Source organism: Acartia tonsa, chromosome 5 (assembly GCF_053477335.1).
Source record: "Acartia tonsa isolate MP-2025a chromosome 5, ASM5347733v1, whole genome shotgun sequence".
Lineage (NCBI taxonomy): Eukaryota > Metazoa > Arthropoda > Copepoda > Calanoida > Acartiidae > Acartia > Acartia tonsa.
In genome coordinates, this window is record NC_137264.1 from 44,076,423 (window position 1) to 44,098,043 (window position 21,621).

General features: G+C 27.1%; 1 protein-coding gene and 2 long non-coding RNA genes across 9 annotated transcripts in view; 2 read left to right on the forward strand and 1 right to left on the reverse strand.

The window, feature by feature from the left end:
- The window catches only part of LOC145319607 (uncharacterized), a 142,187-nt gene that overhangs the window by 111,282 nt on the left and 9,284 nt on the right, over positions 1-21,621 (forward strand). The gene's annotated exons all lie outside the window — the stretch shown is intronic.
- LOC145319611 (uncharacterized) lies at positions 8,447-17,267 on the forward strand. Its single transcript, XR_013879968.1, has 3 exons — positions 8,447-8,490; positions 16,659-16,777; positions 17,072-17,267. It is a non-coding gene; the product is annotated as an uncharacterized LOC145319611 (long non-coding RNA).
- Positions 8,455-21,621, reverse strand: part of LOC145319610 (uncharacterized) — a 61,799-nt gene continuing 48,632 nt past the window's right edge. The window contains exons 2-5 of one of the 3 annotated variants that reach the window (XR_013879967.1): positions 10,070-10,135; positions 9,310-9,433; positions 8,906-9,007; positions 8,455-8,586 (exon numbers count right to left, since the gene is read on the reverse strand). This is a non-coding gene — a long non-coding RNA (uncharacterized LOC145319610). Of the gene's footprint in view, positions 8,625-8,905; positions 9,008-9,309; positions 9,434-10,069; positions 10,136-17,528; positions 17,818-21,621 lie in introns of those variants that run through there. The other 2 variants (XR_013879965.1, XR_013879966.1) reach the window with 2 other exon arrangements.

Sequence of the window (21,621 nt, forward strand, 5' to 3'; positions counted from 1 at the left end):
TAATTCAAGATAGATATAATTTAATAAGACAAGGTAAAAAATGTAAAATATGTAAGAAAAACTATCATACTCAAGACGAGTGTATATTTAATCCCGATGAAAATAAAAGACAAAAAAATCAGCAAAAACTAAAAATTAGAAATTGTCTTAAATGTAAGGGCCAGCATAAGGATAGTAACTGCGAAATATTTAAGAAACTATTGGTTTCTAAACCGTGTGAAAGGTGTGAAGCGGCAGAAAAATATGAATACCACCATACCCCAGAAGAATGCCTAAAGGTCAATTTTTTAGAGAAAATAAAAAACAACCAATAAAAGATGAATTCAATGAAAAATGGTATAAAAAAGTTGAAAAATTAATTAATGATAAAAATGACTCAAAAAATAAACTAGAGCTAAAAAATGGTTGTTTTTCAGAAAAACTTATAGTTGGAAAAGTAAATGACGATAATTATAAAAAATTAGGCCAAAATTATGCTAATTATGAATTATATATTAATATGATAAAAAATGAAATGATGCACAAGTGTTTAAGTAAATTAATAGGGTATTTGAACCTTTTTAATTTAAAGTACAAGTGTTATCAATGTAAAAATTATGAAAATAAATTCAAATCTTTAGAATATTTAAATTTAATAAAAATTAAAAATGATAAACAAGGACAAAACCATCCATTAATGTTGAATAAAATAAATGATTATCCAATGGAAAAAATAAAATGGATAAAAATTGAACCTGTTTGCGATGAAAGTATAATCAAGAAAGATAATAATAAAGTATCCTGTATCAATTTAATAAATAGAAAAAGAAAAATAGATTCAAATGTATATTTTAATCATAAATGTTCAAAATCAAACAATGAAAAATTTAATATGAATATTTGTAGCAAAGAAATTAGTCAAACAAATAAAAAGTACAATATTGTTAAAAATTATGTAACAATGCATGGAAATAAAATAACAAGCAGCAATGTGTCAAAAAGCATAGAAGCGAAAATTGTTAAAAAAGAATATAAGATGATTAAACCATCAAAAAATTGGTACATAAACCATAATGTTTTCTATATAATGCTAAATAAAACTAATAAAATTAAAGATACTTTCATTATTCAAATAAGGAAATATTTAGAAAGAGATATGAATTCAATAAAAAGAAAATTAAAGAGTTATAGTAACATTACTTTCTCTGTAAAAGATGTAGAAAAAATGAAAAAAATAGATCAATTAAAAACAGATACGTGTAATTTGAAGGAGAAGGAAATTTTTCCAGCCAATAGTTGGATTACTTGGGAGTCAAACCTTCATATTCCGGGTAGACCTGAATTACAAAATAAAGTATTTAAGGATAATAAATTAAAACAATGGGGAAAAACTATTATAAATAAAACCAAGAGGTATAAATGGGTTCAAAATATCAAAATTAAGTCAGAAAATACGGTAAATTATGTGAAAGAAATGGAAATTATGAAAAAACTTAATATTGAAGGCCCTAGTATAATTATGTGGATAATTATAATAGCAGTATTTATGATAAGTTCCATGGAAAAAAGGATAGATATTGTATTAAATCTAGGAACCTTTTGGATTTCATATATCTGTACCAAAAAGAGTATGAATTGGATACTATTAATATGGAATTGGTTGAAAAATAAAAGAAATAATTATAAAACCATGACAAAGAAAATAAAGTACAAAAAGGTAAGATATCATAAGAATAAAAAAGATAAACGGAAATATTCAATGAATAAAGTGAAATTTAAAACAAAATTAGTAAAAATAGATAAAGCAAAAGAATTCTGTTTCCCAATATTTTATGAAGATACCAAGATAATATTTGAGCTAGATACAGGTAGCGAATATAACATTGTTTCCAAGGATTTTATTCAGAGTTATATCCCTGACTATGAAAAATATTACACTGGTCCAAATAACATTTCTTTGACTGGAATAGAAAATAATAATCCAATAAATGTAATAGGAGTATATAAAATACCATTCAACTTACCAGGTTATGGAAATATTAATTTAACAATTCGAATATCAGATAATATTGATGATTTTTTTATACTGGGAAGACAATTTTTCAAAAAAGTTGGAGGACTACTACAATACGATAAAGAAAATAAAACTGTAAAATTAGAATTTTCAATGAAAGGAACACCCAGCTTATTTTTTGGACAAAAATTACAGTTTAAACCTAGAGAAGAAAAATATCTTGTGGGAAAAATTATAAATGGTGAACCAATGAAAGATTATGTAATTAAAAATAATGTAAACTTGCCTGTGTATATAGAAAAAGATAAAATAGTGGAAGATAAAATTATATGTAGAGTAAAAAATAGACTAAATATACCTGTGCAGTGTGGCTTAACAGGGGCCTTTTTAATGCAGAATCTGGATCATCCTGAGAGTGCGAAGGACCATATCGGCGACGATTCTCCTGATTTTGATTCTCCATTACAACAAACTTCATGGTCTAAAATAAAGAAAATTGTAAAATCAATGAAAGAAAAGATAATTAAAGATAAAAAAGATATAGATAAAGATGAAATGAGCCACTCTAATAGTAAAAATGAATTTATAGAGGCTTTTAAAGAAAAGGTTGACCACTCTAGTGGTGTAGATATAACAAAATTATTAGAAATAAAAAATTTAACGGTTGAAGAAATAGCAGCCTTAATGAAAACTGGAAATGCTGATGGTAATTATCAAATAGCAGAATATTTGTATAATGAATCAATTTATTCAAGACATACATTTGATTGTGGGAGATTATCAGATAATATACCTAAATTAGATGTAGAAACAAAAAGTGAAATGGTAAAAAATACTAAACCATACAATTTGACACCTGAAGACCAAAATCATGTAACCAATTTTTTTAACTTATTATTAAAAAATAATTTAGTTGAAGTGGCGCCACCACATCAAAGTTTTGGAGCACCTATATTTACTGTAAAAACTAGAAATGATGGTACTGGTTTACCAAGGATAATAGCAGATATGAGAAATGCAAATTTAAGTATTAAGCAATCTAAAGCTGCTACGCTACCAGATTATAAACAATTATTGAATAAAATGATAACAAAATCTAAATATGTGTCATCTTTTGATTTAAAAAAATGCTACTATAGTATCCCACTTTCAGAGAGGGCAAAAGAAACGGGGCTATTTAATGTTATACTTCCCCAGGGAGTATATAGATTTAATACAGCTATAACTGGGTTAAATTGTGTTCCTGCTTTTATTGTGCAAACCTTTTTAAAATATTTACATTTAGATGAAAATGGGAAATTTAGCTACATAAAAGACATAATTGTCTTTATAGACGATATTATAATTTTCTCAGATGGTAATTTAGAGGATCATGTCTGTAAAGTAAAAAATGTTCTCAAGAGATTAAAGAAAATTGGGGTAAAGGTGTCCCCAGAAAAGGCTAATACTTGTATTGATATTGACAACGGTGAAATAGAGCTGCTTGGATATAAAATTAAAAACAGAAAATTTTGTATACCTGATAAAAAGATAAAAACTATAACAGAAATGACATATCCTGACTCATTAAAGAAACTACAAGTGTTTTTGGGAAAATTGAACTATTATAGAAATATATTTAGTCTAAAAATACATGAAGCATTAAATAAATTATACAAAAAACTGTCACCATTTACCTTTGATGATGAATTAAAGAAAAACTTTGATATAATTAAAGATAAACTTAACACAGAAATTCAATCAATAGACACTGTAGAATCTAATAGTGTAAATATTTTGTTTAGCGATAGTAGCTTCTATTCTACAGGCGGGGTGTTATTAAATTTAAATATGAATGAAGCCTGTAAAGATTTGGTACACAAAATAAAAAGTTTTGAGTTCACACCAGAAAATAAAAAGAAGTTTTTAAAAAACGGGGAAGATCTCCAAATACTAACATGTAAAGATAATTTTGTGGAAACTTTATTTGAAACAGCAAAAATTCTAAATTACAAAACACAAATTACAAATGATATACAAGCTTTTATGAATTTAGCTTTTATTTACTGTCAATTGACAGATTTTGAAGGGTTTTTTCCAATACGGGAAAATGAAACCGAAAAAACGGCATTAAGACGGCTTGAAGATAATTTATTTTGTAAGTCATACACAGAGATAGATAAAAAATACATGGAAGAAAAATTAGATGAATTTACATACCTCTTGGCAGGTTTTGCGAATCTCCTGGATGTCCGAATCCATATGTTTAACAACACCCATAACCTCGGTCTTAATGTGGGTTCCCAGCTTTCTGAAATATTAATAATGTATAACTGTGAAGAAAACTTATACTATGGTATAAAAGTAATCAAATCAGAACGGTTCAAAATAACTACAATAAATTTTTCTCCAGATCTTATGAAAAAAATTGAATTAAAAACGTACTTCTTAAAAATAATAAAAGAAAACACCTACGAGCAAAACAAAAAGTTTATAAAAATTTTGGGGTATTTTTCCAAAGCAGTACCAAAAGGTACTGAAAAGCTAGGAATTGCTTTTCTAGAAATGTGGGCATTATATTTGTGTTTAATGCATTTTGAACCATATATTATTAACAGACCCACTTATATTCTGATAGACAGTAATGTAATTACCGCAGTCTTAAATAATAGTAAACTTATAAAGAAAACTACAAAATTAGATAATTTAAGTTCTAGAATCACATCTTGGTACAGCAACGATAATATCTATTTTATTCATTGCACAGATAAAGAAAATCTTGCTGACATTTTTTCAAGATTAACCGGAGAAAATGAAAATACTGGATTTAATGAAACATTTAAACCAGTGTATAAAGATGAAATGTTAGAAATAGTATCATTGGAACAAAATTCTAGGATAAAAGAAAAATCTTATGATAAACCTTTAAAGCGAATGATAAGGAAAAAAGACATTTATCCAGCAAAAGAAGTAATAAAAAACATTCAAGAAGCTTTAAAATTGCCGGATCCAGGAAGACATATTATTAATAAATTAAATAACATTATGAACACGAAAGACTTTGTAAATTTACAGTTACAAGAGAAAAATTGTCCTAATCAAAATCCTATGGATCTGAAATTCATAGATAAGAAAATTTTGTTACCTACAAAACTAATTTTACCATTTATATGCCTATTTCATTATTCCTTAGGTCATATTGGTAAAAAGAAATTAAAAAATTATATATTTGCTAATTATTATATAAATAATAAAAAATATGCCAATATGATATGTGAAAATTTGACAAATTCTTGTATGGGTTGTTTAACAAACAAACAATTAATACATAAATATAAAGAGGGGTCCACATCTTTTATTAACAGTAAAAGGCCTAATGAAACCATTTATATTGATTTATTGGAGTTTCCAATAATAGAAAGCCATTTAAAAAAGAAATCAAAATTACCCAGCGCAATTCTAGTAATTAAATGCGTGTATAGTAATTATATTTCATTATATGTAATAAATGAAAAGAAAGATTATGCTATAAGAAATTGCCTCACAAACCATTTCTGTACTTATGATTTACCTATGTATTTAGTAAGTGATAATGCCCAGCTATTTAAATCTAAACTAATAAAAACATATTTATCAAATTTAAATATAAAAATGGTAGAGAGCTCTGCTTTAAAATCTAAAGTTAGGGGCTTTGTGGAGATAGCGGTGAAAAAAATTAACTATCTTTTACGGGTAGTTAGAGAAAATAAAAAATACTTGGACGTCCATCATATTATCTCTATAATAGCATATATGCTGAATCATACACCTTATGGAAATAGTAAGTTAACCCCATACAACATTATGTTTTTATCAGTAAAAAATTTGGATGGTAATATAAGACAGCCAGGCGAATATTTGTTTGATTATAAACTTAAAGTAAATTCTGATCTAGAAGAAAAATTAAAAAGTTACCATAAAGAATTTTTAAATATGGTAAAAGAATGTAGAAATAGAATTATTAAAGAAAAACAGAAGATAATATTAAAGAAAAACAAGAATAGATTTGACCACAAATTTAAAATAAATGACTATGTCATTATTAAGTTAAATGACAGTGGTTATGGTGCAAAATATAGACCAATTTTTGGAACTATTCTGTATAAAGTTATAAAAACAAAGAAATATGTTTTACTTTTAGAATCAACAGTAAGTAATCAAATTATAACTAGGCATATAGCGGATGTAAAGTTAATTAATTTTGAAAAAATTGCAGAATTAAACCTTCCAAATTATATAGCTGAGATGTTTGGAGGCATTAATTTAAGTAATTTAAGCAATATTTTTGATATACCTAATATGGAATCAAAAAGATCAAGAATAAAAGCGAAAATTAAAGAAACAGAAGAAAAATTTGACAATATAGAAAGTGAATCAGATGAAGAAATCTTTATACAAAAAGATGAAAATGATAATCTGTCGGATATTCAAGAAGAACCCTATTTAGAAACTTTGGATGAAACACTATAACAAGCCAATTAAATTTCAAGTGAAAAATAAAATCGATTTCCATATTAAAATAGCTGAATATGTGGAAAAATAATGAAAGTTTCTAAAAAAGATAATTTTTATGATAATTAAATAAATAAAATAATAAATTAAAAGGTAAAAAATTGAATGTATAATAATTAAAAAGTATTAAAACAGGAAAAAAAAGAACACTTGTGGAAAAATTAGGAAATTGAACGTAGGTATAATTGCGTGTTAATGCTTTAAAATGATAATCATCAGACCATAAAAAAAAGGACACCTGTAAAATAGACCTAAGGTAATTAGGGGTAATTAAATAAAAAATGTACGCTAGTTGATAAAATGATTAATAAAAACACTTGAAAAAGTAGATGATTCATAAAAATTTGAAAAGTTTTGAGGTCATATTAAAATTAAAATGATAAAATAAACAATTAAAAGATATATGATTTATAAAAATTTAAAAACACTTTAAAAGGTATATGATTCATAAAAGTTTTGAGGTCATATGATTAATTAAACAAAAATTATATTTTAAATGTGTAAAGTTACCAATTATAGTTTTGAAATAGGAGATATTTGCTGATTATTTTGAATAGTCTAATCTAAAAATAGTCTAAAATTTGAACCTAAAATGTATGGCTAAAAAAGATATACAAACAATTATGTGGTAATTAAAAAGACAATCATTTCTTCTAAAAAATTGAAAATTGTACATAAAGAACCATAGAGTGGGTTTTATGTTTAAAATGATATTAAAATGGGCGTTTATAAAAATGAAATAAAACCGAAAATTATTCATGAAAACAATAAAATTGGTTAGAAGGAAAAATATTTAAAAAATGAAGTGTCCTATACATTATAAATAAAATAGGGTCAGGAAAATTAAAGTGGGGTCTCTAATTAAAGAAAAGGACACTATTTTAGTAAAACAAAAGTGTAAATTATTTACTTTGAATTAAAACAGATGTTAAAAAAAGATATGAAGATAAAAATAAAAAGTCAAACGTTACACACATAACACCACGAAAACTAAAAAATACCAACCCCCCCCAATTAATGGGAAAATTTAAAGGTAGAAAATTATAAAAAATTATAAATACCAAATAAATAAAACCAAAAATACCCCCCCAACTAAATTATTCATTTTAACAGGGTTGACGTATTAAAATGATTATTTAAGAAAACATTAAATAAAAGAATGTCCTTTTATAGACTAACTTTTTAAAGGGACACTTATAAAGGAAAATTTATAAGTAAGATAATGTGTTTTATGAAACATGATAAAAAATAACTTAGGATTATAAAGATGAAAGACTTGTAAATAATTTTCATAAAAAATAATATGGTTTATGGAATATAATAAAAAATAACTTAGGGTATAAAAATGAAAGACTTGTAAATTATTCTTCATAAAAGATAATGTGGCTTATGAAATATGATAAAAGACAACTTGGGAGAAAAATTTGGTTGAAATAAAGTTAAAAATAAGATAAAAAGTCAAAAGAAAAAAAAGAGACTGTCCTTTTATAAATTATGCTTTAAAAAGGGACACTCGGTCAGTTGATATATCAAATTGAAATGAATATTGTTAAAAAAATTATTAAATAGATTATTAACAAAAAATAGAAAAAGAAATGTAAAAACCTGGTTAAAATTGAAATAATAAATAACGGAAAAAACTTTAGAAAAACAAAGATAAGACGGTTCTTTTAAATAAAACATCTTTTTAAACAAACATAAGACTGTTCTTTTATAAAACATCTTTTGAAACTGGACAAAAAATTGTCAACCCAAAGTAAAGTAGCTAGGTATGACATTAGTTCATTAAAAATACTCTTAAAGCAAACATATCTCAAAATTAAAACAGTTAATCTCAATTATAGTAAACAAGAATTCTTGGTTAATTTATTTTGAAATGTGAAATAAATTAAAATTATAATTTAATGTGAAATTTCAGAGAAGAAAATGGATCCAGGGAGAGATAGAGACAGGAAAAGATATGATAGGTAAAAAATTATTACTTGAATTCCTCTTCATTAGATGGGTTTTTTTCTGTAGCACGCTTTCTGTCGCAGTAATCTTTCAAAGTTTTGTGTATCCACCTAAAGAAAGTCACCAGATAGACTAGTGGAACGATAACCTAAACAAAAAAAGTCTATGGGCTCAAAGATATCCCTCAAAAGAACAAATTAAAAACGTTCAAGAAATGTCTTTATTCACCATAGCAAATTTTTCTTTGAATTAATTAATTTACGGTAACATTAATTCGAAGCTAGTTAAAGTTATGAAGTATATGTTAAAAGTAACTTTAATTAGATTACCCTTATTAAGTCAAGGGTAATAACACTTTTAAAATGAAAAGTAATAATGGTAAACTCATTTTAAAAGGGGTAATTTTATATGGGGTTCATGTAAAGTTACCTGCAAAACCATAACACAGGAATAACAGATAAGTAGGTAGCGAAGAATAGCTACGTTGATACCCAATAACTGCGTACACAAAGTTGAGACAAGTGTTCCATCCTAGAAAGAAAATTTTTCTTCAGAATTTAATTTCACACATTGTATTAAAAATTCTTACGCTTATGGTATTAAAAAATTCTCAATTTTCAGTGATATTTTTAATTAAATACTCAAAAAGAAATGTTAATACTCAAATCTCCTGTGATTATAAAATACTCATTGAACTTTTTCTCAAGATTTTTTGTCAAGCTAATTAATGCCATACCTTAATTTATGAAAGTTAACTTTAATGAAAGATATTTAATATTGATAATTAAAACTATATAAGAAAATAAGATGAATTAGTAAGAATGATAACTCACGTCAGTATTCAATAAGTTTATAAGACCCAACTGAATCTTGTGCTGAGATAGTAATGGGTTCTTCTCCCAAAACTTAGCGAGAGCGTCGTCGATAATGTGGGGCTGCTGTAAGGTGTAGTTGACCCTAAACAAAGATATAACACTTATGAAAATTCTTTTTAATTCTTTAAGATAAAATTTTGATTAAACTAAGATAATGAATTAAACTAGTAAAGAGTAAAAGTTTATAATTTACATAATGCAATATTAAGGGGTAAATTTTCCAATGATAATCAACAAAATTTTCTAAACGCTTAAAATTTTCTAGATACTTAGATTTAAATTTTCCAATGATAATCCACAAAATTTTCTAGATACTTAGGATAAGTTTTCCAATGATAATCTGTAAAAATTTTTCTAGATACTTATATTTGAATTTTCCAATGATAATCCACCAAATTTTCTAAATGCTTAGATTAAATCTTCCAATGATAATCTACAAAATTTTTTTTAAACGCTTAGATTTAAATTTTTCCAATGATAATCAACAAAATTTTCTAAATGCCTAGCTTAAAATTTTATTATGATAACTTACATCATATTATACACAAATTCTTGTATATTCTCTTGGACTAAATTAACATCAATAGTGGACACAGTTAGTTCTTCTAACATTTCATTTTTATAAACTTGTAGCTGCGGGCCGCAGGCCATTTCACAGATATTGTTACGACTAATGTTAAACATTTTCACAAGTAAAGTAAACTTTCAACTAAAATACCTGAATAAAGTAAGATGATACTACTTGATACTACTTGATACATTTTTCTGTTGACATGCAAAAATTCTGAAATTAAAAATATACGTAGTTTATATGTTATGATTAAAAAGATAAAAAGCGAAAATTATATGACAAGATATTTTATAGACAAAACTTTAATTTTAAAATATTATGAGGATAAAAATAAATTGAAAGTTTAGGAATATATTATAATAAAGATAAAATTGGAAAAGTAAAAGTATAAAATGATAAAATGTTGTTATGGATTTTGAAAGTATTAAAAAAAAATTATTGCTAAAAATTAAGTGGAAAATTTGTTGGAAAAATTAGACGTGTAAAATGTTATTTTCAGGGGAAGATATAATAATGGAAGGTACAGGGGAAGATACATCAGGATTTAAATTTGTTGAAAGTTGGGAAAGATCCATTTGTACTTCTTTTAAAACATTAAACTGCTTCATGTTCATCAAAAGTCTCTTGAATAGCAAACCTAAAAATAATCAAAATTATTATATTTTCTAGGAATGGAAGTCAGTCCAGAGATGAGGATAGAGGCGTTAAACGCTACAACCAAGGAATGAGGGATAAACCATACGAAAAGAAAAGATCAAAAAACGATAATAGAGAATCATCAAATGACTCCATCGAAGAAGTTGCTGTAAAGCTAAAGAAAACTGGTTATACCCAGGGTGAAATAAAAAATATTCTGGGTGCTGCCAAGATATTCCTGTCATCAAAAAATATGGAAATAAAGACAATGCTAGAACAACAAACACAAATCTTTGACAAAAAGTATCTGAAAAGGAATGGAAAAGTATGGATAAGAAAGTAATGGAAATGGTAGTTAAGGAACTCAATGAAAATGACTCAAAAAAGACAAAGTTTGTCATAATGGATATTGACATTTTCTCATGCTTTAGTAGCGATAGTTATGATAAAAATCTAGAGATGTACATTGGGAAGATGAGTGAAATGATAATATCAAATGTGAAATTTGAAGAACCACCAACCATCTTGATCATGAGTTTTCCTGGCAACTCCATGGAAGATATCCACCTGCGCGATAAAAATTTGTTCCAACTAATAGAAGGAGTAAAGGAATACTTAAGACATGTAGGGAAGCAGATAAATATTGAGTATATGAGCCATATCAGAAGTTCAATTGTAATGTCTGTGCTGCGTAGAAACAATCTGAATGAAAACACCAACACATATCCCCAATATGTAAACAATCTAAAAGCCAGGAATACCAACAAGGCAGAAATACCTATCTTCTTTGTTTACAACCTGGAAAACACTCAAAAGTATTACTTCCAAGCCAGGTGTGTTGTGGAGTATATGGAAACCGGTCATTTCATCACTGCTCTGGCAATTCTGTTAAACAATTGTGATGATGTATTTGTTAGACAAAGGAAAGTGGAATACAATGAAAGAATATTTGGTACAACAAATAATACTGAGGAAGATAAGAAAGAATTCAAACCTGCAAATGAAAGAAGTGATCTAAGATTGAAATATCATGAAAACAAAGTTGCTCTTCTAAAAGATAAAAAAACACAAGCGGAACTTGAACTGGAAGAGTTAAAGAAAACAACAAAGAGTAAGAATCTAACTGAACTGACCAACAAACTCAAGAGGATTGAAAATAGAAGCCACGAGCTGCCAGAGAATGTAAAGCAGCTGCGAAAGTACATTTCAACCTTGGAAATAAAAATAAAAAACCTTCAAAATGAAATATTGAAAGAAGATGATCAAGAAACAAAGATACTGCTGGAAATTAGATGTAAAAAAGCACAGAAGGAAATGAAAGAGGAAGAACATAAACTTAACCTTCAAAAAGAAGAAAGTGAAAGAGAATATGAAGACGACAAAGCAAAAAGAATCAAAATTATAAAGGAGAAAATAGAAAAAGAAAAAGCTGAAATTGCAAAAGATGACAAAAAAGTTGAAAGTGACTTTGAAAAGGAGAAGATAAGACAGCTACAAAACATCAATAACAAGTGCCAATCTAACACTGGACTGTTGGAAGATATTGTCAAACATTGTCAAGAGATAGAAAAAAATCAAACTAAAATGACAACAGAAATGACCACAAATGATTCCCTTGAGAAAGAAGTCCAAGAATTAGCTTGGAAAAATGGTAATTTGACAGATGAACTTAATGCCACGCTTGAAGAATTGGAAAGAGTAAAGAAAGAAAAAATGGAAAATGAAAAAAGATGGGAAGAGTTAAGCGAAGACTACAGGCGAAGCCAAGACCATTTGATAGAAATGCGTTCTGACATAACAACAAAAGAACAAGAAGTAAGTCAATTGACCAAGAAATTAGAAGCAAATAAAATCCTTGATATGGAAACATTTACCATTAGAAGTGATGATATAGATGAAGATGAAGAAATGGAGGAAGGAAAAAATGATATGGATGAAGAAATGGAGGAAGGAAAAAATTGAATGACGTCACAGGCAAAACACACAAGTGTAAATAAGTGTATATATTATAATAAAAGTAACACATAATTGCCAGTTAATTTTAAACTAGTAAATATAAAACATTGGAAAATTTTCTAAAGTAAAACATTTGCTAGTTATATTTGGAAATCAAACTTTTTTTTATTTGAGAATCAAACTTTTGATAAAGTATTTGTAAAGTTTTATGATAACATTAAAGTCCAATTTTTAAAAAAAAAAAGATTTATAAGGTTTATAAAGATAATATTGAAGATACTTAACTAGATTAAGTTTTCAAAAAGATAATACTTGTTTTCCTATTTAAAGATATATGCAAATTATTACTTAAGAATCAAATTGTAAGGTTTCGTGATAATTTTAATGTCCAATCTTTAAAAAAGGTATATAAAGATAATATTAATAAAAATATTGGTAAAGTTTTATGATAATTTTGAAAGGTTGATAAAGATAATATTGAAGATACTTAAGTAGATTAAATCTTCAAAAAGATAATACTTGTTTTCTATTCAAAGATATATTTAAAGTTTAAATAAAATGATAACCTTGTAAAATATTTGAAAATTTTTTACTTGTGAAATTGTATAAGAAGATAACATTTGGTAAAAGTAATTAAAGTTTAAACAAAGATAATTTAAAGTTAAACTAACGTTTTCTTTAAAAGATAGTTCAATAAGATAATATTTTTAGCGTTTACTTGGCGTATTTTTTTCAAAAGATAATTTGAATTTTATTTAAAGTTAAAACTTTGTTAAGTATGATATGATAACACTGGATAAAAGGATATGTAAGTTCAAATTTCTTAAAAATAAGATTTTTCTTATTATTAGAAAAAACGAAGTAAAAATAGTAAAATTGAAAGTCTTAAAAACGAAAATATTCTTGATATTAAATGATAAAATTGTTGTAATTGTAAGAATAAAGTGTAATAGATCAAGTAAAGTATAATACTCTAACATAAAGATAATACTACGATAATTTCTTTTGCTTTCAGATCAAAATGAAAGTAATAAAATGGTTACTGATAATTTTGGTAACAATTGTAAACACTAGGAAAGGAGAAGAGGAAACCATCATATATGGCACATCCCACTTTGAGGTAAGCGAAAAATTAAAAGATAATTTCAGAAAGCCAGAAAAGATAAAAATAGAGATATTGGGCATAAAAGAACTTAAAACTTTAGAATTGCAATTGGAAAAAAATCCCTTTTTGTCTATATTGAGAGGGGAACCAAATGTATTTGACAAATGGAATGAAATCAAACAAAAACTTGGGGGTTTTAGTACAAATGATAATGTGGAGAATGATAATATATGTTATATAACAAATTTGATAGACGCAATGACATATATATTAAGCACTGTTCCAAGGACAAAAAGATCAGTAGATAATATTGATGGACTAAGTGACGAAGAAATCGAAAATCTGTTTATAGAAATGCAAAATAAAATTAAAACAGATCATAGAGATATATATGACGAAAGCCAAATTTTGATTCAACAAGTTATTGATGCACAGACTACAACACAAGCAAAAATAAAATTTCATAATTTTAGAAGATATTTAATGTGTCAAGTAAATGATAAAAAAAGAGAGTTATTGCTAATTATTGGTTACAATTTAATGAAAGATACACAGCTAAAAACTCCAATGGAATTAAAAAACATTTATAAATCTTCTTTAAATGAATTACATATTAAGATTACTAATTTGCTTAATATTTTAGGAAAACAGTTAAGCTACCCTGAAGAAAATGAAAACGAAAATTGCAACGATGGAGGGGAGCAACCTGAAAATGGAGAAAATGATAATACAAACGATAATAACCAAGAGGATGAGAATAATGATAATCTTGACAATAATTCAGATAATCAAAATGGTGATAATGATAATCTTGACAATAATTCAGAGGATCAAAATAGTGATAATCTTGACAATAATTCAGAGGATCAAAATGGTAATAACCTTGACAATAATTCAGAGGATCAAAATGGTGATAATCTTGACAATAATTCAGAGGATCAAAATGAAAATAATTCAGAGGATCAAAATGGTGATAAACTTGACAATAATTCAGAAGATCAAAATGGTAATAACCTTGACAATAATTCAGAGGATCAAAATGGTGATAATCTTGACAATAATGACAACGATAACAGTGGTAATAGTATCACTAATGAAAATTCTAATCAAAGTGAAAATGAAAATGACAATGATAGCTATAGTGAAAACACAAATAAAGACAGCATTTTGCACTTTTATAATAATATTCGCAAAATGATAGTGTCAATTAATTTAGAAGCTAATGGAAAAGCTGGAAATACATTAAATGAACTAATCAACAAAATAGATCAACAACTGTCAGTTATGAAGAATGATATATCAAATAACTTTGGAGAAAAATTTAATGAAAGTCTGGAAGAAATTTATAAACTACTACAGAGCAGCTTCAACATATTAATCAATACCCTAAGTGATGAAGAAAAAAGGAAGCTAGAAGAGCTGGATACAATTACAGGTGAAGATAGTAATGTTAAAATTAACATCAGCCTTAAAATATTGTCCATGGTTGAAACGATAAAAAGTATGGTGCAGTTACTAAATTTAACTTTTAAATCTTATCAATTAAATAGTCTAGATGATAGCTTTCTTACTAATAGGGATGATAATATTAGCGAAAGGAGTGTTGATAATGATATATGCCAATCAACTCCCAATAAATGCACTAGCGATGGTATCCAAATATCAATTATGAAAGATAAACTTAAAAAAGTCTTAATGTTAGATGACATTAGTGAAATTAAAATAGATAATAAAAAGGGAAGTTCTGAAATCTATGAAGAAGTTATTGAATTAATTTCTTTCAAGGACTACCTCAATAAAATTTCTAATTTTGAGAAAAGTAAATATAATTTTTCATCTCAGAAAAAACAGTTTAATATAGAAGGTTTAAAGGAAATATTAGAAGATGAAAGAAAAAATCATAGTATTATGGAAACATTGATTCAAATTATAAATTATCTTTTAGAGCTAGAAGAAAAATTAAAAAATTCAGAAATAGCAGTTTTAGATAAAAAATTATTTGCAGAATGTAAAATTATGGGAAGTTTTAAAAGCTTAGTTGTATCAAACAATACAATTTTTGGTTTTAAAAAGAAAATATCGCCTGCTTATAAAGTTATACCAGTGCCATTTTGCTTCGATAAAAAATGTCTAATTCTAGATGCAAAAAATTATGTTATAGACAATAAGGGAATATGTGAAGGCCAAATAATTGAAGATAAAAACTATTGTCTAAATGAAATTATAGATATTCCGTGTAAGCAAGAAAAGAAAAATACAGAAAAATGCCAATTTAAAAAAGCTAAAAAAGGTCAAACTATTATTTTGTTGAATAGGGAATATAAATGTGAAAGTATATGTACTTTTAGGAAAGACGGGGTAATTACAGAACAATCTTTTATAACAAATAAAGATTTCAATAATAACTTCTCAGAAGATAAAACAATTTTTGAAAGATTTGCTTCAGAAAATATATATATACAAATCTCATTATACATGGCAAATTTGATTCTAGGATATATTGTTCTTAGTATATTTAAAAGAATTATGAGAAAATGTATAAAATTGTGTCACAAAAAAAGGAAAAGAAAAGATAATATAGAAATGATAGTTGTAAATGAAGAAAATAGACCTATGGTTAGACCAGCTAGAAACCAAAGGCGTATTCAGTTTAATCCCACAGCACCCTAACTCATATATATAAATTAATTTTAGATAATACCTGTGAGACACAATAAGAAAAGATTCAGCAGAATGCTGAAAATTAAAGATGTCCACAGTACAGCGCCAGAGAAATTAATGGAGGGAAGATCCATATCATCCAGGTACTGTATTTTATCCTAAATAAAAAATGAAAAAGATAAGATAATTTTATGATAATCCTGGGAAGAAATATTAGAATGATAATTTTAGCACGATAATTTAAATAGAAAGACAAAATGGTTAAAGGAAAATTATGCGAGAAAATGCCTAAAGAAAATTTTAAAATATTCAACTTAAAAGTGTAAACTAAATGATAGTTGAAAAATTCATTAAAATAAAATTCTGTTTACTTTTAAGGTATCCAAAGATAGATCAACAGACCCTGACAAGAATGAAATGGCGCTGACCGGTTCATTAACCAGAAATTTAAATGCCTGCGCCACAGTAAACACAGACATGAGTTTGGTAAACTGAAGGTAAATGGTGTTACTACAGTTCATTTTAGAAAATATCTATAAAAAATATTAAAAGATATCACTTTTCTTGGAAGATTTATGATAACCATGCAAAGTTATTGAAAGTTTAAAAGATAATCTTACAATTTATAAAAAGTATTAAAAAGATATTACTTTGGAAGATTTATGATAACCATACAAAAGTTATTAAAAGTTTAAAAGATAATGTTATAAAAATTGAAAGTAAAAATGATAAATTCTAGTAGACGTGTATGATCACTGGCCACTGTAAAACTAATCATTATAACATTATAGGAAATTGGGTTGAAACCAGTAACAACAAAAACCTGAAATTAAAGAAGCCAAAACGAACAAGGATAAAGAGATATTTAAATTGATTTCTTATTTAATTCTTCATTGCAAATTAAATGTAAAAGTAGTGGTTTATTTTCCTTGTTATAGAAAATAGAAAATTTTATTATTAAAGAAATTTTTACAATTTATGTTAAGGTCTCCTCAGGAAGTTTTCAGTAAAAATTTTGTATGAAAAGTAACAAACAAATTAAGATTTTTTTGTTGTTAAAAAGTAAAATTACAGAAGAAATTTTTTTTCCATTTCAATCATTTGAATATTATGAATAAGCAAATTAAAAAATTTTTTTATCTTTTGATTAACAATTTGGAACTTAAAAAATTTTTTTTATATATCGCTTTTGGAATTATTATTGATACAAAAAAAAAAAAAAAAAAATTAAAGGGAAATCACTTATACCTGCCTGATGAGTCAACAAAATGTTCCGGGTACGAGTTCAACAAACAAGAGCAGAAAATTCACCCATCTGCTGAGACAACATGCACATCCTTCTCTCCCTGAAATATGGAGAAATGTATTCATTGGATAATTGGAATTATCAAGAGCTGATGATCCGCAACCACACATCCAGCCAGGAGTGCCTACAACTAGAATTACTGAAATAACAGCTGCCATCAGATGAATCCCTTATTAATCATTTTAATATTTCCAAAATGTGTTTAAATTTCTACAATTTTGAGTTCTAAATACAAGCAAAAATTCCTTTTTTTCTTTAAATAAAGCAAAACTACAGTATGATTTTGAAATTTTTTTAAGTAAAGCAATTAGAAAAGTAATTTTTTTATATTTACATTCAAATATTCAAGTTTATTCAGAAATTTTTTATCAAACAGTCTAATTAAAATTTTGTTTTACCTAATTAAAAGAAATTTTTAGCTTTTTGAGGGCAGACTGTAACACTTTTTAAATTAAAAGTAATAAAATTTAAGTATTAAAATTGTAGATAATTGTTGTGAATTAAATAAAACTTAATCTCTATGACGTAAATAATAGATATTACCACACTTGTAAAAATGTGATGTATTATTATAATATTTTGTATTTGTGGAGTTAGATTATAACCATTAAATAGATTACACTGAAATATAATATAGAAGAAAATCATTTTTGTTACCTTCATTAGCGGACTTTATTACACTCCAAAAAAACCTCTACCATAAGTTCCCCTAGAGGCATCTAGGGGACTCAGCTGCTAGTATTGGTATAAAAACCTCAACCATAAGTTCCCCTATAGGTATCTAGGGACTCAGCTGCTAGTGTTGGTACAAAACCCATGCCTTAATTATAAATGATCTAAGTTTTTTTGCGTGAAGTTTTGGATTTGGTATCTTCATGAAAATAAAGGTGATTAATTTGAAAGTTACTGAACCCTAACTCACTTCTGAGAAATAAATAAGAAAAATAATAGGATTAGAAAAAAAATAGGAAATGTAGAAATAAGATAGTTAATGTGCAAGCATTCACCTAACTTTATATCCTGTAATAAATCCTATAGAAGCCCAGTTTTTAATTCATACATTTCTACTTGATATAGAAGATGAAGTTTAATTTTTTTTAAATGGTGAGAAAAATTATGGGGTATAGTCCCTTTCGTGGCAACGCGCATTAAGGGGCGATTCGTCATATTTTGATAATGGCTTTTGATAGGTTATTTTTAGGTAAGATTAGGTTATATTGGGTTAGGTGATTGCCTTAAGGCACGTTGCCACGAAAGGGACTATTCCCAAATCATATATAGTATAAAACCAGCTGTTTGATACAGGGACGGCTAACCTGACACGAATAATATTAAAATTATTTTTTCAACTTCTTACTTGAATTAACTAAACTCCTTTATAACCAAAGTAGCCCTTTCATAGATTAACTTTATGTTTATAAATAGATAAAAAAGTAAAAGAACTGTCCCTATTGCAATAAAAAGGTTTGATCTAATTGATAATGTTGTATGGAGCCTGTGCCAAGGCCATCAATACTGCTTATCCAACAAGAACATCCACCCAGGAATGAGAGAATGGTCAATAAATTCATGTAAATCCCTAATAATAAGAAACAAAACTATATTTGGAAACTACTACTACTATGTATTTTGAAATCAACCAAACAAAACTCCTTAAAAGATCCCTTTGTTTTTGAGGTAAAAAAGTTTACAAATTAATTACGTAGTTTAAAACTTTGGGTACCATTGTAATTTACAGTCCAACGTCCCTTCCTTCCCTGACATTAATCTACATTGGAGTATTGAAACCCCCCCCCCCCCAATCCCTTCCTTCAAATCCTTAGGACATTAAAAAGTGTAGGGGGATGAGTTTGGATGCTTCACTATCAATTAAAGTGATTTATCGCACAAGGACATACAGATACACTGATACAGAGTTTAACAAGCTATATTGTTGCCAGGGATCTAAAGGGAAAGATAATGGCCGAATCATTGATGTGCATTCCCAATGATGATACACAAAATTGATCCCTTCTGTAAATCTATTTTTGTGGTTGAAACGTTTGGACACTCAACGAAACAACTATTCAAAATTCATTCCCAAAGTTTTCAAGCCAACGAATGAGAATACAATACCTATTAAATTGTTTCATGATTAGTGTAATAAATAGCCCAATTTCACCTCCCTTTCTGTATTGTCTAAACTTCTTTTAAAAGAAACTTGCAAAGTATCTGTTATTACGCAAAAATCCTTATCATCTTGCTTTAATTATAAAATGATTTCATAGTTGTAATGTTCAAATCTAGGTTAATTATCATCCTAATCTAGAACTTAGACTAATTTCATATTCATAATTACATAGGGAGGGAAGGTACCATGCGCGTTAATTTAACCAACATCCATTTTACCTTGTAATAGCAACTACTGAAACTACTGAAGGCAGAATTTGAAGCTGTTTCCTTCAAAGTACCATGTCGAGCAAAAATCACTGTTTATTACTTTAGGTCGGGTAAGGTTAGGTAATATAAGATACTGAACATTTAGGCCTAAGAACTGGGGATTAATTTATCGATCATTAGCATATTCCTGGAATCATGTAAATCTGCTACTTTATTTCTTACATTCATACATTTGAATTGTAAAGTTAAAACCGATGCTTCTCTTAACTCTTGATAAGAATAAGACAACAGACGATAAATTAATTTAAACTCCCATAGGTAATGCACAAAAATACCCTTTGATAGAAAGTTTTGACAGTGCAAGTAAGTACGAACAAATCAAGATTTTAAAATCAAGTCCCCATTGTCTTTAAAAAGATTTTATTCTACTTTTTGAGCTTCGCATTCTTGGCTTTTATCGTACTTGCTGTTATGCATAGACATTGTTCATAAATTGTCCTAATTTTACTTATACAAAGGAAAGAAAGTTATAAATAATCTAGATTATGGACAATGAAGTTAGAACTAAATTGACTATTCACGTATCCACGTAAAAGTTATAATTGAAAACAAAAGTTTTGTAAAATAAATTAAAAATCAAATGCTTTGTTTTTATTAAAGTACCATTAATATTGTAGCTTTTGCAAGACATGTCAATGACTTGCGACTGACAGTTAGACAAACAGACATACAAAGTGATTTATAGAGTAGCTTCGGTACTAAAAAAATAATTTAAGAAACTCTGCAAATGTTGAAAAGAAATTATAAAATAAAAAAGCACCTGCTTCCTTATTTTGTAGAAAATGATTGCTGACAATTAAAAAGAGATTGCACTATTGCAAAACTGAAGGGTTACTGAACTTTAATTAGTCTACCTAAACTACATTGGCGAGGCAGCCGCAGCCGTGCACACACAGGAACCTTTTTTAGGAAGCCGCACAACTTTATTTTAGCAACTCGTACCTAAAAGTGGGTTAGCAATCACCACCGAGTTTTATTGTTATGGACTTAAAGCTGTTGCAATGCTATTGCTTTTCTTGATTTCGCTGTGGCCGCCAGTAAATCAACAATAAATAACAAGCCGCCGTTTAACAAAACGCAGTCTTTTTTTCAGCAGCTGAGTCGCTTAATGAATGTATTGTATAACCCTTATACCTTTCTCTCCTCTTGTAATCAGTAATTAATTGGTACAAAAAAGAATGTTCTCTAGGGTGAAACAATGGACTACAAATTAGTATGCATCCTAAATGATGATAAACAAAATTACACCTTTTGTGTATTAAATCATTGGTAGAAAAGTTTGAACTCTTCTAGTTTGGGACCAACTATTGAAGTACCCAAAGTTTTTGAGCCAAAGAATAAGATAATGTAAGGGGTCTAAGGGGATAAGACAATGGTCGATAAATTTATGTACATCCTCAACGATGATACACAAAATTACCCTTTCTTTAGAATACAATTAGTGGTTAAAACGTTTGGACACTCAACTAAATGAACCAACCAATCAAAATTCAATAGAATAATAATAAAATGTTTTTTTAAGACTTTGGGTACTAATCAATTTCGAAAAAAACAAACACCATGTATGTATAGCTATATCTATTTTGTTTTAGTTAA